This window comes from Eurosta solidaginis, chromosome 5, assembly GCF_040869045.1.
Source record: "Eurosta solidaginis isolate ZX-2024a chromosome 5, ASM4086904v1, whole genome shotgun sequence".
Taxonomy (NCBI): domain Eukaryota; kingdom Metazoa; phylum Arthropoda; class Insecta; order Diptera; family Tephritidae; genus Eurosta; species Eurosta solidaginis.
In genome coordinates, this window is record NC_090323.1 from 156,707,199 (window position 1) to 156,722,311 (window position 15,113).

Genomic DNA, 15,113 nt, shown 5'->3' on the forward strand with positions numbered 1-15,113 from the left:
GACATTCCCAAGTGGTCATGGTTTATTAACAATTGTTTTTGTTTTTATCGGCCTATTGATAAATGATTCAAGGTTCGATTCGAGCTCAAGGCCAGAACAATAATTGTTTTCTAATGATAATTATTGTTATTTTTTAATTTTTCTAAATTTGAAAAATTTTATTTTGTTTTTGGAATAGTAAGTAGACAATTTTTCAGACAACCTGCCATAGCTGCGCAGATAGATCCATTTCGAAGGGTGCTAAGTCTTCATCATCAGTACTCTTTAGGCACGCTGCGCTAACCATTTAACTATACAGCGGTGGTTTATTTGAATGGCAAATTTGCTACTTTTATTCCTTTTACCAACTATATTTATTCAGTGTTGCGCCATCTGGTGCAAATCACTGATAATGCTGGATTTTTGTTTATTGTCAGTTACCTTGTTTGACATTCCCAAGTGCTCATGGTTTATTAACAATTGTTTTTGTTTTCATCGGACTATTGATAAATGATTCAAGGTTCGATTCGAGCTCAAGGCCAGAACAATAATTTTTTTCTAATGACAATTATCGTTTTTTCAAATTTAGAAAAATTAAAAAATAACAATAATTATCATTAGAAAAAAATTATTGTTCTGGCCTTGAGCTCGAATCAAACCTTGAATCATTTATCAATAGGCCGATAAAAACAAAAACAATTGTTAACAAAAACAACAAATATTACCTACATTCCGGTAGAAGTAACATCAAAATACTTTGGAATTCGAGGATGGACAAGCGTACGTGCCACTGAGTGGAGTAAAGTCTTTGGAAGGATTATGTATTGAGTTACAAAATTGTCAGGAAAGAGTCCTTGTAATAATGTGGCACTAAATGAACTAAATAGAATGAGAAATAATAGACAATTTAATAAAAACAAAAACATGAAAGTAAAATTATTAAAAAAATTTTTTAGTTAAACTTACATCAAGTAATTATAATACTGAAAGGTAGAAAATAATTATATAGGTCTTAGGTACTAATCATCACACTCCTCATCAATCTAAAATTTCTAAAAACGTGAGGCGTAGCATAACCTGATTAAGAGTCAGTTGGTCTTACTTATACATATATATATATGCAAATATGAATAGAAATTTGACGCGGCCCTTTTTTTATTTGTCTGATCAATGCGCTAGATTGCTGAGGAGTGTGATGTCTAGTACCTAAGACCTACCTAATTATTTTCTATACTTTAGTATTATATATTATTACTTAATGTAAGTATTGTTTTCAATAAAACCGTTTAACCTAAAAAAAATTTTTAAATTATTTTTTAGAAAATATTTCCTCACAGTACAAATTGAAACCATGATACTAAATGGCGATTTGAAAAATTCCTGCTCAGCGGGAAACCGCTCAAAATAGATTTAAAATACTTAACAAAACGAATATGAAGAAAAGAAAACTAATTTATTATTTAAGCATCATGCAGGCAGCTTGCAAACAACTGAGCTAAGTAGGCGTTACCAAAACACTCCGCTGAGTAACACTTCTTGTTCTAGTACGAATATTACAGTTTATATCCGTGACAACGATTTCGTAGAAATATCCTTGGAAAGGATTTGAAGAGAATTTCATGCGTACAAAGAAACCAACGTTTAACGCTTTAATTTTGTTGAAGATCAGAAATATACACTGTTGTACATATGAAACACACAAAGCACATATACGAGCATTTTAGGCATATAATGTGATTAACAAAACAACAAAAAACATTTCCTACAACGTCACATATGTACTTCTCACTGAGAGTGCAACACCTCATATTGTATGTAAAACCAAGTGCTTGCATGTGTGAGCTTACTCTTAAGTACGTTGATGCATATGGCATGCAGCATTTGGCTTTGTGCCTTTGAATTTTTCATTTGATACACCACAGCGCATCTAATGCAAATCAACTGTGCGAGTTCCGACAATCTGTGGTAGCGTTCTTTTCTTTTATTTTTATTTTTTTCATACACAATCACTATAGAAACATTTAAAAAGAGATATGCACCATATGTGCAACTGCACACATGCATTATATATTTACGAGAAGGTGGCTAGGTTGCTAGAGGGGCGGTGCCGCTTAACACCATATCTTAGCAGCATTCTCTAGGATTAACTTACATCGGCAACATGTTGCATGAAGCATGTAAAATATGAAAAAAAGTGCTCATCATATTTGTAGTAACGAACAGACAATGAGACGTGAGAGCAGAAAAAATGTGTTTGCATCTTGCACTTAATGTTTAAGGTGTTTGCTCTATGGCAAGCAAAGTGGCACACTTAGGCATTTTGCCTATTGTGACACCAATGGATGAGATTAGCCCTTCCTTTTATAAAAATGTAGGAAATTGTATCCGTTTGGCACTTAATGAAGTGCCAGGACAGACTGACTGAAAGCGGGACATTTGTAAAAGAACTGCTTAAAATTGAGATCCCAATGCATTTGCGATATTCAAACTAATGGATTTAAGGAGGGATGATTCAGATTTACATATTTGGAAACTTTTTTGGTTCACCTTTATTCGGGCAAAGTTTGTCTGGACGCTTGATATGAAACTTCCGGTGGCGCTAACTTCCTTGATGAAACAGATAAGAGCCAGTATTTTCAAAAATCAGAATGTGTCGAAATATGTGTTCTTAAAATTGTTTTATCTGTGGTCCCTTCAACTCGAACAGACATCATACGTTGGGATCTCAATGCGTTTGTGATATTGAAACTAAAGGACTTAAGGATGGATGATTCAGATTTATTGGGAAACTATTTTGACTTATTTCGTTTTGTTGATTTTCCGACAGGGTGGATAAATGATGTATATTGGAACGATTTTCCGTCATCCCTTGTCAAATTTGGTTTTTGAACGAAAATCGACAAAATGTGATCACTCAAAATTTTTGGCTGAGATCAAATCGAGCTTTTTCTAAGAGGACCGCCCCTTAGGGGCAAGCCTCTCTGGCCTAGTGGTGTTACCGCTGTTCTCCCAAGTTTTCCCTTCTCCAAGCTCCTTACTAACGGCGGAAACATAGGGAGACTTTTGTTTTCCTGTTCTTTCATCGGCAGAAACTCTCATGATATTTGCCGTTTCCCTCAAGGGTACTAGTGTCGGTATCATTTAACCGGCACGAAATTGACGGTTTCAGTAATTTTTTGCATTGTTTAAATACTCATACGAGGTGCTCCGATTACCATAAATATTGAAAGGAAAAGATAAACGGTCGATAACGGCAGAACGCCATGCCGTTGCAAGTCCTTCGTTACTCAAGGAGGTGTACGTTAGAGTACAGTCGCAAACTCTTGACTGCAAACCATTCATGGATTCACGTAACACCATTCTTTAGAAGCTTAAGGGTGTGCGGCAAATTTGTGGCCTAGATCCGTAATTTTCTCCCTGAGGGTCATCTAGGGAAAGCCAAGATCCAATATGGCATTTCTTCGTCAGCATTAATTGGTTATCCCTGTCTCGCGATAACTAACGCCAACTGGGAGCATCAAAGGAGGTCAAGTCTTCCTCCACCTGCCTTCTCGAACTCAATGGAAGTGTCCCTCTCCCTCTGCCTCCAAACTGCGGTGACGATTGAAACACTTTCTTAGCCGGAGCGTCTTTTTCCATTCTAATAACATAACCTTATGCGCCACTATCTTCATATCTGGGTAAAGTTTACACCGACCACAAAATCGCCGTAGAACTTTTCTCTCTAGCACTTCAAGAGCCATCTTATTTTCTCTTGCCACCGTCTCTGATTTCGAGCCGTACTTCAAGACAGGTGTGATGAGCCGTCGTTTTTTGCAAATTTTGAGGAGTTCTTTTAATAGCACCTTATAGCGCAGTGGTTATCAGGCCTATTTTATACAGCTCCCATTGGGAAGAAAGAGTATTTCGGTCAAAAGCTCGAAATCATCAAAAAATTGAGATTATCTGATCGGTGTGACGTTGAAATTGTGATTGTTAAGGATGCAGGGGACTAGTATGCGTTTTAAGGGAATTTATTATTCACTCTTGCAGTCAAGCGGTAATTGAAGCGCTGAGCTGAACTACTGTGCTGTGGCGAGTAGTCGGTACCAGAGCATTACGACATCTCTTCGCTCGAGGGGCACATTTACACTGAACATGGCTGCCCTTTGAAGAAATTAAAAAGTGCGACGCAGACAAACGTAAAGTTAAATTTTTACGAAAGTTTCATATCTTTAGGGCCCTATTATGGCACTGGAGGAAAAACAGATTTGTTTTTGATACGCCCTTATATAATATATGGTGTATGGTTTTTTTTTTTTTTGTAATTTTTAGCTCGCTCCTTGTTTTCATGAAGCCAATTAAAGTTCATTAAATATCAGTTGAACAAACTGAATGTACAAAGTAAATGTGTCAAATTTCAATTAGTGTCAACACGTCAAAAACATGAAACAACAAATCGTACTTCCGCGCCGACAGTAGCGACTGTCAAACGCAACTCCACTTACATCAAGCGAAATCCATTAGTGCTCATGACAGCAAATCTGAAACTACAGATTTACCTATACGTTGCATCAGCAATTCGTAACAACCCTAGCCCCCTATTAGTTGCATACGCACTTACAATGTACAGCAGCTAACAAAAAAGTAGCAGTGAATTTTTTTTTTAACTTCGTCATTAACGGCCTGATTCTGAACGTTACCGGTAAATTTGTAACCGAATGTCACCGAAAATCGTTACCAGTACTTTTATTCGCGATTCTTTCCCAGGTGGTAACGCTGCCATTACGAAAAAGCTCACCAGTGTCTTTGGGGAAATTTAAAATAGAATACATATGTACATATATAAGTGTGTAAACAAACAATAAAAGCGGCAAACTGGAGATGAACAAGTAAGTAAATTCTGTGAATATTTTTGAAAGTTCTGAGTAAATTAATAAATGCATATAGGGTAGATGTACCAATAACCGGCCACTTAACTTTTTTTTTGCTTTTGAACTCTTCTTGGTAACATTCTAAATCTAATAAAATCAGTCACTTCGATAGAAAACTCTCTATTTTTTTATAAAAATTATTGTTTTGATACATTTGCCAGTAACCGGAGAGTTTTTTTCTGAAACCGGAGAGTAAAATTCCAGTTACCGGACGCTTATGATCTAAAATAAAAATAATTGTTTTTTAAACGTTTTACAACGTTTTGTAACGTTGTTTTTACGTTTATTTAATATTTAAACCAAATAAATACAACAACAAAAAATAAACTTTTGCACATTCTTCATTAATGTCATTGACTTGCACAGGTACTTATTATTTAAACATTAAGAAAAACAAACGAAAACATTCTTTCATTTTCCGTTAAAATATACTTAGATAAAAAAGAAACACACAAAACTCCAATAAATAAAAAATTTAAATATAAATATTTCATTAATTTCATCACATTCTAGCTGAACACATACCTGCGTAGTAATTAAACATTATACAAATGCCACCGTTAGAGAATGCTTCGCAACTTCACTCACCTTCTTCCCGGTGAAAACAGGCGTCTCAGCGTTAGCTCCCTTTAGTATCATTGATTAAGCTGTAGTCTAATTGTTATCTCCCTTGTGCCTTCTCAAGGCATTATTGCCTTCCTCTTCCTGTATTACAACTTTTGAAGTAGATGGCTTTCCAGTAATTATATTTCCCTCTTCAAACCGCTTTGCAGATTTGTAGATTTAGTTCCTGACATTCCGGCTAATTCACCTCCCTGTTCTTGGACTGGAGCGTTTCCCCACGCCCTTATGCCTCTTAAAAACATGCTTGCCGGGTTCAGTCGATCGCTGCCTCTTGACTCTAAGTGTTTCTTCCTCTTCGATGCGATTGCAAAATTGAGGGTTGTTCGCAGCAAAGCTTTCGTCTGCCAATTGCCTTCTACATTCTTCTACTGTCTCACGGGGGGAGTGCCCCTAAATCCCCCAAAAAAAAATCCCCAAACACAGAATCCCCAGGTAAAAAAAAAATCCCAAATTCATAATCCCAAATTTAAAATCCCTTAGCCAAAATCCCCAACACAAAATCCCCGCACTTTTTTTGTGGCTAAATCCCCAAACCGTTTTCGAGGAAATATCAAAAAACCTCGAACACAAAATCACAAAAATGTATTTATAATTTATTAAAACAAAAAAAAATGTTCCGGTGCAGATAAACATGCAATAAAATAGGAAATGGTCAAAATTCTAAAATCAAAATTCTGAAGTCAAAATTCCGGAATCAAAATTCTGGGTCGACAAAATTCTGGAAGTTAAGTGGCATGGCGTAGCCGGTATTGGATCGGCTAAGGGTTATTTTTTTAAAGTGCGGCCGAAGACCGCCTACGCAGAAGGGTATACTATCCAGAAGGACACCACGGTTATACCACACACCCGGACTTGGCATGGCGTAGCTCAGGGTTATTTTTTATAATCGCGGCCGAAGGCCGCCTATGCAGATAGGTCTTCTACGCAGAATTACTGTGCATGGCGCAGCCGGTCGGCTTTTTCCAGAATATTGACTTCCATAATATTGATTTCCGGTGATTCGACTTCCGGAATTATGAATGCAGAATTTCCAAAATGTTAAATGTTTTCACACATAAAATGGGGATTTCTTGTTGGGGATTTGGTTATGGGATTTTAATTTTGGGGATTTTGATTATGGGATTTTGATTTTGGGGATTTTGATTTGGGGATTTAGATTTTGGGGATAAAGGGGGTAACCCTCTCACAGGCCCATGCCAAGTGATCGCTCTCATCGTTGGTTGGGTGAACCACTGGGCCCAAGCGCAGCATAATTCTTAATGCAGCCCGATATTTTGAGAGGGTTATCTTAAGCTCCCTATCTCATTGTTCCCGTTTTAACCTTAATTCTTTGTCCGAACTAGTATGCCGCTCCTTTTCAGAGCGCACTCACTGCACACTATCATCGCTCTCCGCGTCCGAGTCATCGCTGATAGCGATTTCCTCTTTTCCGGTTTCCTTCGCAATCTTACTTTCTCTTACAATTTTTGAGTTCATCTTGGTCGTAAAACCACCTGCCCACAAGGCGGGCTCAGCGGTCTAATGTTAAAAATGGGGATAAAAACCGTCCGCCACAACAGCGCCCCTTGCTGTGGTAAGGCCATCTTTACTTCTCGAGGTGGCCCGGTAACGGGAAAACTCCGTTCAAATACAGCCGAATATATCCTCGGGCTGCAAATAGTCCAATAGGCACGATACGTATAACACCCTGGATTAGTGATTATCACACATAGGTTAGGTTGAACTGGTCGGTCCATGAGGATCTCATATAGACTACCAGAAGTTTGTTTTAACGACCAAACTAAAAAACAGTATCAAAAACCAGGACCTGTGTTATAAAATAACTCCATCCTCTTGGAAAATACTAGGAATCTTCTAAGTCATTTCCTGCTTCTAGATCTGACAGCCATATCACTCCTAATAGCTGGAGTCGTAGCCTGGCAAGCGCAGGGCATGAGCACAGAACGTGCTTGAACATTTCTTCCTCCAACCCGCACTTCCTACATCTGCTATCACTCACCAAGATTAGTTTAAAGGCATTTGACGCCAGAAGGCAGTGTCTAGTCAGAATACCCGTCATGAGCCTACTGTCCTCTCTTTTTAATGATAGAAGCAACTTTGTTAGTCTAAGGTTGTAAGACCTACACGTAATCTTCGACACTTTACAGCCCCGCGCTTGAACCCACGCCTTTACTGCTTGGTCGATCATTGTACCTCTCGCCTTCACTCAATCTCACCCAGTCTAATTAGGATTATCAAACATATTATAATTAGTTTTAATATAAACAAATATTATTTAAGAAAAAGCTAAAGAAACAGCATGTCCGGATACTAGGATTGTGCTGTTGTTAACTACATCTAGTAACCGGACACTTAGTTCGGATTCTGGAAAACACTATTATTTTTATTCCAGTATCCGGACAGGTGCATTTACAAAAACATATACATATTTTCACTAATTTTAAACTGTTATCACGTATTTTTATCAATTATTTATAGAATAACGGTAATTTGAAACACTTCTGTCACGAAATTATTAGTAAAAACTCACCTGATAGAACTGAAGTACAATTAGCAAAAAAATTGAAAAGTAGCACGTCTTAACACTTTACTTCACACACGTAAACTAAAAGTGAAACAACCAAGCTTCTTTTGAAAATAAAGCAAAAGGCAAATGCGAAACCATTATAAATGAGTGGCTTCTTCCAATGAATTTTTCGAATTTTAAAATAAGTCAACGGTTTGCTTATTTCAAAGGATTAAATTGAAAAATTTCCAGTTACTGGGAGGTGTCCGGTTACTGGTCCATCGACCCTAATTATAGGAGGTATGCGCGCACGAAAATGATGCTTTTATGTAGCACAGGGAAGGTTCATGGGATCACTATTGTCTCAAATAGTGCCATCTCCCCAAAATTTCATCCTCTTCGTCTTCAATAAGGAGTAATAACAATAAGACTACATATTTTGTTATATATATTTATATTTTATTGTTAAAACGCTCAATTTTCACTACAATTTTGTTTTACGCTTAAAATGTTTTATTTATTTTTCCAATCAACAGCTGTTTTGTGTGGTTACATCGATGTTACCACATATTTTAGTGGGTAAACAATTATCCGGCTACTTTCGAGGACAGAATACGAAAAGGGTGCAAAAGTTGCCGTGGTGAAGAAAGTTGTTACCACATTAGAATCAGGTTGTAAATGCCAGATTATATATGACGCCGTGACACTTCACGTCGCAGTTACTCACATTCACAGTCACTACTATATAATGCCAAAAATTTCATAGATGCATTCAGGTCTACTGTGACTCACTAAAGTGAATGAACGCTCTTATATGACCGCAAAAAATTACTCATTGTGTTATATATAGTCCCCGCTAGCCAGAAGCATGCATATGCAATTTTTCCGATTTTGTGTTAGAGGCCTGTTTGGATTACCCTTTAGATTACCTAGGTTTTACTTAAACCTAGAGCCATTTTCACGAATGTATGATTCAATCACACAAAGCTGAGCCAGAAAAATGAATGTGGCACATTCATGTTCCTGGCTGACAACAAGGTAATGATGTTCCTGTTTGTATGACACATTCGTTGATATGGCTCAACAATTTTTGAAAAAAAAAAGTAAGAACAGGACACATTTGTATATTTGAATGTTCGGGTATACGTGCCTGAATGGAGGGTGTTTAGGCCCAATGCCTAACTTTTATCTGATTGACGGCGCCCCTCCCTAACGTTTTAATAATATTTCCAGCCACCCACACTCACGCCGCATTTGTGTGCATGCATGCACATGCATGCGTTTCATACGCATGCACGTGTGTGTGCGGGTTGTCAGCACCCATGCACGTATATGTGGGGGCTGTTGTGTGTGTGGCTTTTTTTCCCCTCCTTAATACCAGAGGACTTTTTCGCGGCTTAGCGGTTGTCCTCAACGGGATAACCGGTCTCTTTCTCGATTGACCGCCAACCAGTACACATCGCCAAGGATCACCGTCATCACTTTTTCAACATAAAGGTAACCTTATAACCACTGTCGATTTTCTTTTCACTTTGAATTAAATATTATATTATAACGAGGAAATTCCTCTTTGTGTTTTCTTTTATCATATTTTTTGAGTGAACCTTCCCGAGATCGACCCTTGTGCGCCTACCCACTGCCGGTTTACGACGCACTCAGGCCGAACATTGGTCCTTCGAGCCGGATCTGAACCAGCGACCTATGGACAACAAAACGCAGGGCGAAGCAAAAGATATCGTAAAAAAATGCCCTCTCACAAATGAAGGTTTCGAGATGGCCTGGAAAAACTTGTGTGAAAGATACGAAAACAAACGTATCTTAGTTAACACACAACTACAAATTTTATTTAACTTAAAAAAGGTAGAAAGTGAGTGTGGCAGTTCAATAAAAAAGCTGCAAAATGATATAAATAATTGTATTTCGTCCCTCAAATGCCACAAAATTGACACTTCCAATTGGGATGCAATCCTGACCTATCTATGCTCAACCAAGTTACCAGAGAGCACGCTGGCTCTTTGGGAGCAAAGTATAGACCATAAAATGGACATATCCAAGTGGGAGGATATGGATAAATTCCTGTCTAATCGGTTTCATACACTTGAAACAGTGTCTGGTTTTACAGGGCATACCACTTCGAAAATGCAAAAACCAAACGCGTCGCGACAATCAACGGAAACCCCTACGAAAAGACTTGGTGCTTTTCAAACGAAAGTATCCAAGCAAACAATAAAATCAATTTGTAAAATGTGCAAATCTACGGAGCACAGATTACGCAACTGTTCACGCTTCTGCGACTTAACCCCAGTAGAAAGGATTAAATTTATAAAATCCACAAGTGGCTGCCTGAATTGCTTATCCCCAGGACACACCGTGACGAAGTGCACCAGTTCCTACAACTGTTCCAAATGCCACTCTCGTCACCACACGCTCCTGCATGCGGATACATCTCAGCACACGGCTGTACGCAATCCTTTCAAAGATGCGGATAATAGCCCAACAACTTCGGCACAGGCGCGACAATCTGCGAACCAGAATGTAAAATCCTGTCATGCCAATTCCAGCACAGGCGTGCTATTAGGAACTGCTCGCGTACACATTCGCCATAATGGTACCGACTTCTCCGCACGGGCATTAATTGATTCAGGGTCTGAATGTTCCTTTATAACTGAAAGACTGAAACGTAGAATCAATTTGCCAGCGAGAAAAATGCATGCCCAAGTTTCAGGCATCACAAATTCGGTGTCAGCCCAGGTGAAAGAAGCATCAAAAATTGAATTACGTTCACCAGTGGATGCCTGCTTCAGCCTGACTACACCCGTTCTAGTCCTAGCCAAACTCACTGGGAATCTTCCATCCTGCCATATCAACGTCATGACTATGCAGGCATTCCCAGACTTGGTTTTGGCAGACAAGAGGTTCTACATCAACGAAGATGTAGACCTCATACTTGGAGGAGACATATATCCCCAAATTATACTGAGTGGTCTGAAAAAGAATGTACTAAATACACTTTTGGCCCAAGAGACAGTGTTCGGTTGGATACTAACCGGTCGCATCGAAGCACCGAGTCCAACGAAGAGCATCATGTCATTCTACAACGAGGTTGCGTTGGACAACCAATTAAAAGCTTTCTGGGAGGTAGAAAATGTTCCCAAAAACAAAATGCTTAATGAAGAAGAAAGGTATTGTGAACAATTATTTAAGGACACAACAAAACGTGATGAAAGTGGAAGATATACAGTCTCGCTACCATTCAGGCAGGATTACCCTGAGAAGATTGCATTAGGACCGTCTCTAAAGCGCGCATGTTCACAATTCTTCAGAAATGAGGGGCGATTACTGAAAAACCAAGAGTTAGGGAAAGAGTATGTTCGGGTGTTATCCGAATACGAAACGCTTGGACATATGAGAAAAATTAAAAATAATGTACCATCCGACGATTCGGATAATTATTTCCTGCCCCACCACGCCGTTGTAAAGGCGGAAAGTACCACCACCAAGGTGCGCGTCGTCTTCAACGCGTCAAGTCCGACAGCAAATGGCATTAGTCTAAACGACATACTCCACCCAGGTCCAGTACTCCAAGCAGACTTGCCTATTTTAATTTTACGTTGGCGACTGTATCGCTTTGTCTTTAATAGTGACATAGAAAAGATGTATAGGCAAATTTGGGTGACCGATAATCACGCCAAATTTCAAAGAATTGTCCATCGAACATCCCCCAACGAACCCATCAGTCTTTACGAACTAAAGACTGTCACATTTGGTGTAAACTGCGCCCCCTACCTCGCGATACGGTCACTTCTACAATTGGCTAATGATGTAGAAAATACCCACCCAATAGCATCGGGTATATTACGCGAAGGTATGTATGTCGACGACGTTTTATCTGGAGGGCATACAATAGCGTCAACTATCAAAGCAAGGAACGAGATTCGCGAAGCATTACACTCAGCTGGCTTTCCATTGCGCAAGTGGACATCCAATTGTGAAGAAGTCCTTCAGGACATCCCCAAAACGGATTTGCTCAGCGAGGACTTCCTAGCGTTTGAAGAGGCTAGCTCGGTGAAGGCACTCGGAATACGATGGAACGCGCATTCAGACATGTTTTACTTCACCGCAGGAGTTTTAGAGAAGGGCGAGAACATCACCAAACGCGCAATCCCATCCGCTATAGCCAAACTTTTCGACCCTTTAGGCTGGCTTGCACCAATGGTCATAGTAGCAAAAATATTAATGCAGAATATTTGGTTAGAAGGCACCGGATGGGATGAGCCTGTCTCACCAAATACATTAGAACGGTGGAAAACCTTCACCCAACACTATGGCGAAATAGATAACATACGGATACCGCGGTGGGTAAATTTTTCCCCGGAAGGCGAAATAGAAATCCACGGCTTCTGTGACGCTTCCGAGAAAGCATATGCTGCAGCGATATATATGCGCGTAAAAAGAGACGATCAGTTTTTCATTCACTTACTCTTAGCAAAAACCAGAGTAGCTCCAGTGAAAACCATCTCGCTACCACGTTTAGAACTCTGCGGCGCCGTGCTTCTCGCAGAAATGATGGAATCAATATTCCGAAATATTCATTTGGGACCCGTAAAAGTTCACCTCTGGACGGATTCAACCATCGTACTCGCATGGATAAGAAAGCCGCCCTGTTCCTGGTCAACCTTCGTCGCACACCGAATCACTAAGATCATCGATATGGTCGGTAGCAAGGACTGGCTTCACGTGGACTCGGAATCTAATCCAGCGGATCTAGGAAGCAGAGGACTACTTGCATCAGAGTTGACCAACAATTCGTTGTGGTGGCAGGGACCTTCTTGGCTGCAAGAAGACAATTCCCACTGGCCAGCACAAGAGACCGAATACAAAACGTCCGTTGAGGAGAAGAGGGCACAAACATATGCCACGACAAGGGTAGATCATGTAGATATTCTCGACCGTTTTTCAAATTTACCCAGGGCTTTAAAGGTTCTTTCCTATGTTAGGAGATTTTATAAACGAACTCACCCAAAAACTAAAGCAATGTTCCACGAAAGGTCGTGCATAATCTCAGCCGATGAGATTAAGGCAACGACTCAAGCATTAATACGAGTCTGCCAGAAACAATTTTACGGGACAGAATATTTAAAATTGAAAAATAGGGAACCTATCGATCGAAAGAATGAAATACTGTCACTCAACCCATATATCGACAAAGATGATATTATTAGAACAGGGGGGCGTCTAGGGGCTTCAAAGGACATGTCATACAATGAGCGTCATCCGATCATCTTGCCGTACAATTGTAGGCTGTCTCGCCTTACAGTTATGATGGCTCATCATGACTCCCTTCATGGCGAGAACCAGCTCATGCTCCGTCTTATCCGAACCCAATACTGGATACCGAATGTCAAGACCATGATCAGAGCCATCATCCACAAGTGCAAAACCTGCATTATTCACCGAAAGCAGGTACAGTCCCAACTTATGGGGACCCTTCCCTGCGAACGGACTACTTTTACCCGCGCGTTCACCAATACCGGGGTAGACTTTGCAGGGCCTTTCGACATCAAAAGCTACCGCGGTAGGGGATGTCGACTGTCAAAAGGCTACGTATGCCTTTTCGTCTGCTTTTCCACTAAGGCCATCCATTTAGAAGCCACTAGTGACCTTAGTACCCCAGGCTTCCTCGCGGCCTTTTCGCGTTTTATCGCGAGAAGAGGATGTCCGAAGAACATCTACTCCGACAATGGTACGAACTTTGTCGGAGCTTCCAGATCTCTACGATCGGAATTCAAAGCCTTCCTGGCAGAAAACCGAGACAAAACAGTCTCCAAGTATAGCCATCAAGCATTAACTTGGCATTTTATTCCCGCTGGCGCTCCACATATGGGCGGCTTGTGGGAAGCGGGAGTGAAGAGCTTCAAAAGCCACTTCAAAAAGATCGCTTCTCCCCACAAATATACTATGGAGGAGTTCCAAACACTTTTGTGCCGGATTGAGGCGTGCCTCAACTCGCGCCCTCTCAGTCCGGGGTCGAATGACCCAACGGACCTGGAACCCCTAACTCCAGGACATTTCCTAACAGGCAGCCATCTTCTGGCGCCGCCAGAACCGGATGTGACCGAAAGCCCGGCCTCCATAATAAACAGATGGCAGAAGCTCAAAGCCCTCCATCACACTTTCTGCAAACGATGGAAGGTGGAATATCTATCCGAACTTCAAAAACGAGTGAAGTGGAAGCATCCCAAAGAAAATATAAAAGTGGGAGATCTCGCTGTCCTCAAAGAGGACAACTTATCTCCCAACGAGTGGAGGCTAGGTAGAGTCGTCGACGTACACCCCGGAGAAGATAACCGAGTACGTGTAGTCGACCTCATAACCGAGAAGGGTCAAGTCAGACGACCTTTGGTCAAACTGATCCTTCTTCCCACGGAGATAGATTGTGCGAGGACCAAAAGCTTCGCTTAACAATCCCCCCCGTTCCTCCACATCCCTCCGTTCAAAAAAAAAATATCCCACTCACTCGTTCTCCCATAACGAGTATACCAGAAAAGCCTTTACGCAGACCCTCGGTCTGCCACAGAAAACAAAGGCACTCGGCCCATAATCTTTGTTTTTAAATTTTCAAAATTTCAAAACCAAGCGCTCGCCCACCGAGGCCAATCAACCACCCTAATGCAGACCCCATCTGCCACAAAACAATTATTTTTCATTTTCAAAATCAAACCCACAATTCTCCCGCTCTCCCAGAGCGAGGACAGCAAATCAACCCAACTTCACCCGCTCACCCCGAGCGAGGATGACAGAACACCTACACACTCGGCCAAAGGCGCGAGACCAACAAAATGTATGTATTGAAACAGCTATTAAAAAATAGTTAAAATGGAAACCAACCGTTTCCTTCTTAACTATAAACACAATCAAATCAAAAACCATGCTCAACTACCTATAGAGGTTGCACCTACCCAAATACGTGCCTCTTTTCGAAAACACATGCAAGGTGTTGAGAACGTGTTCAAAATGATACACTGGCACCAACGGGTTAACGGATTTTTTTTTTTTACCCGTACCGATAAAGTATTCATTCTTTAAAAGTA

The 15,113-nt window shown here is 40.4% G+C and overlaps 1 protein-coding gene across 2 annotated transcripts in view; it reads right to left on the bottom strand.

The window, feature by feature from the left end:
* The window catches only part of PVRAP (PVR adaptor protein), a 308,071-nt gene that overhangs the window by 288,767 nt on the left and 4,191 nt on the right, over positions 1-15,113 (bottom strand). The window lies entirely within an intron of this gene.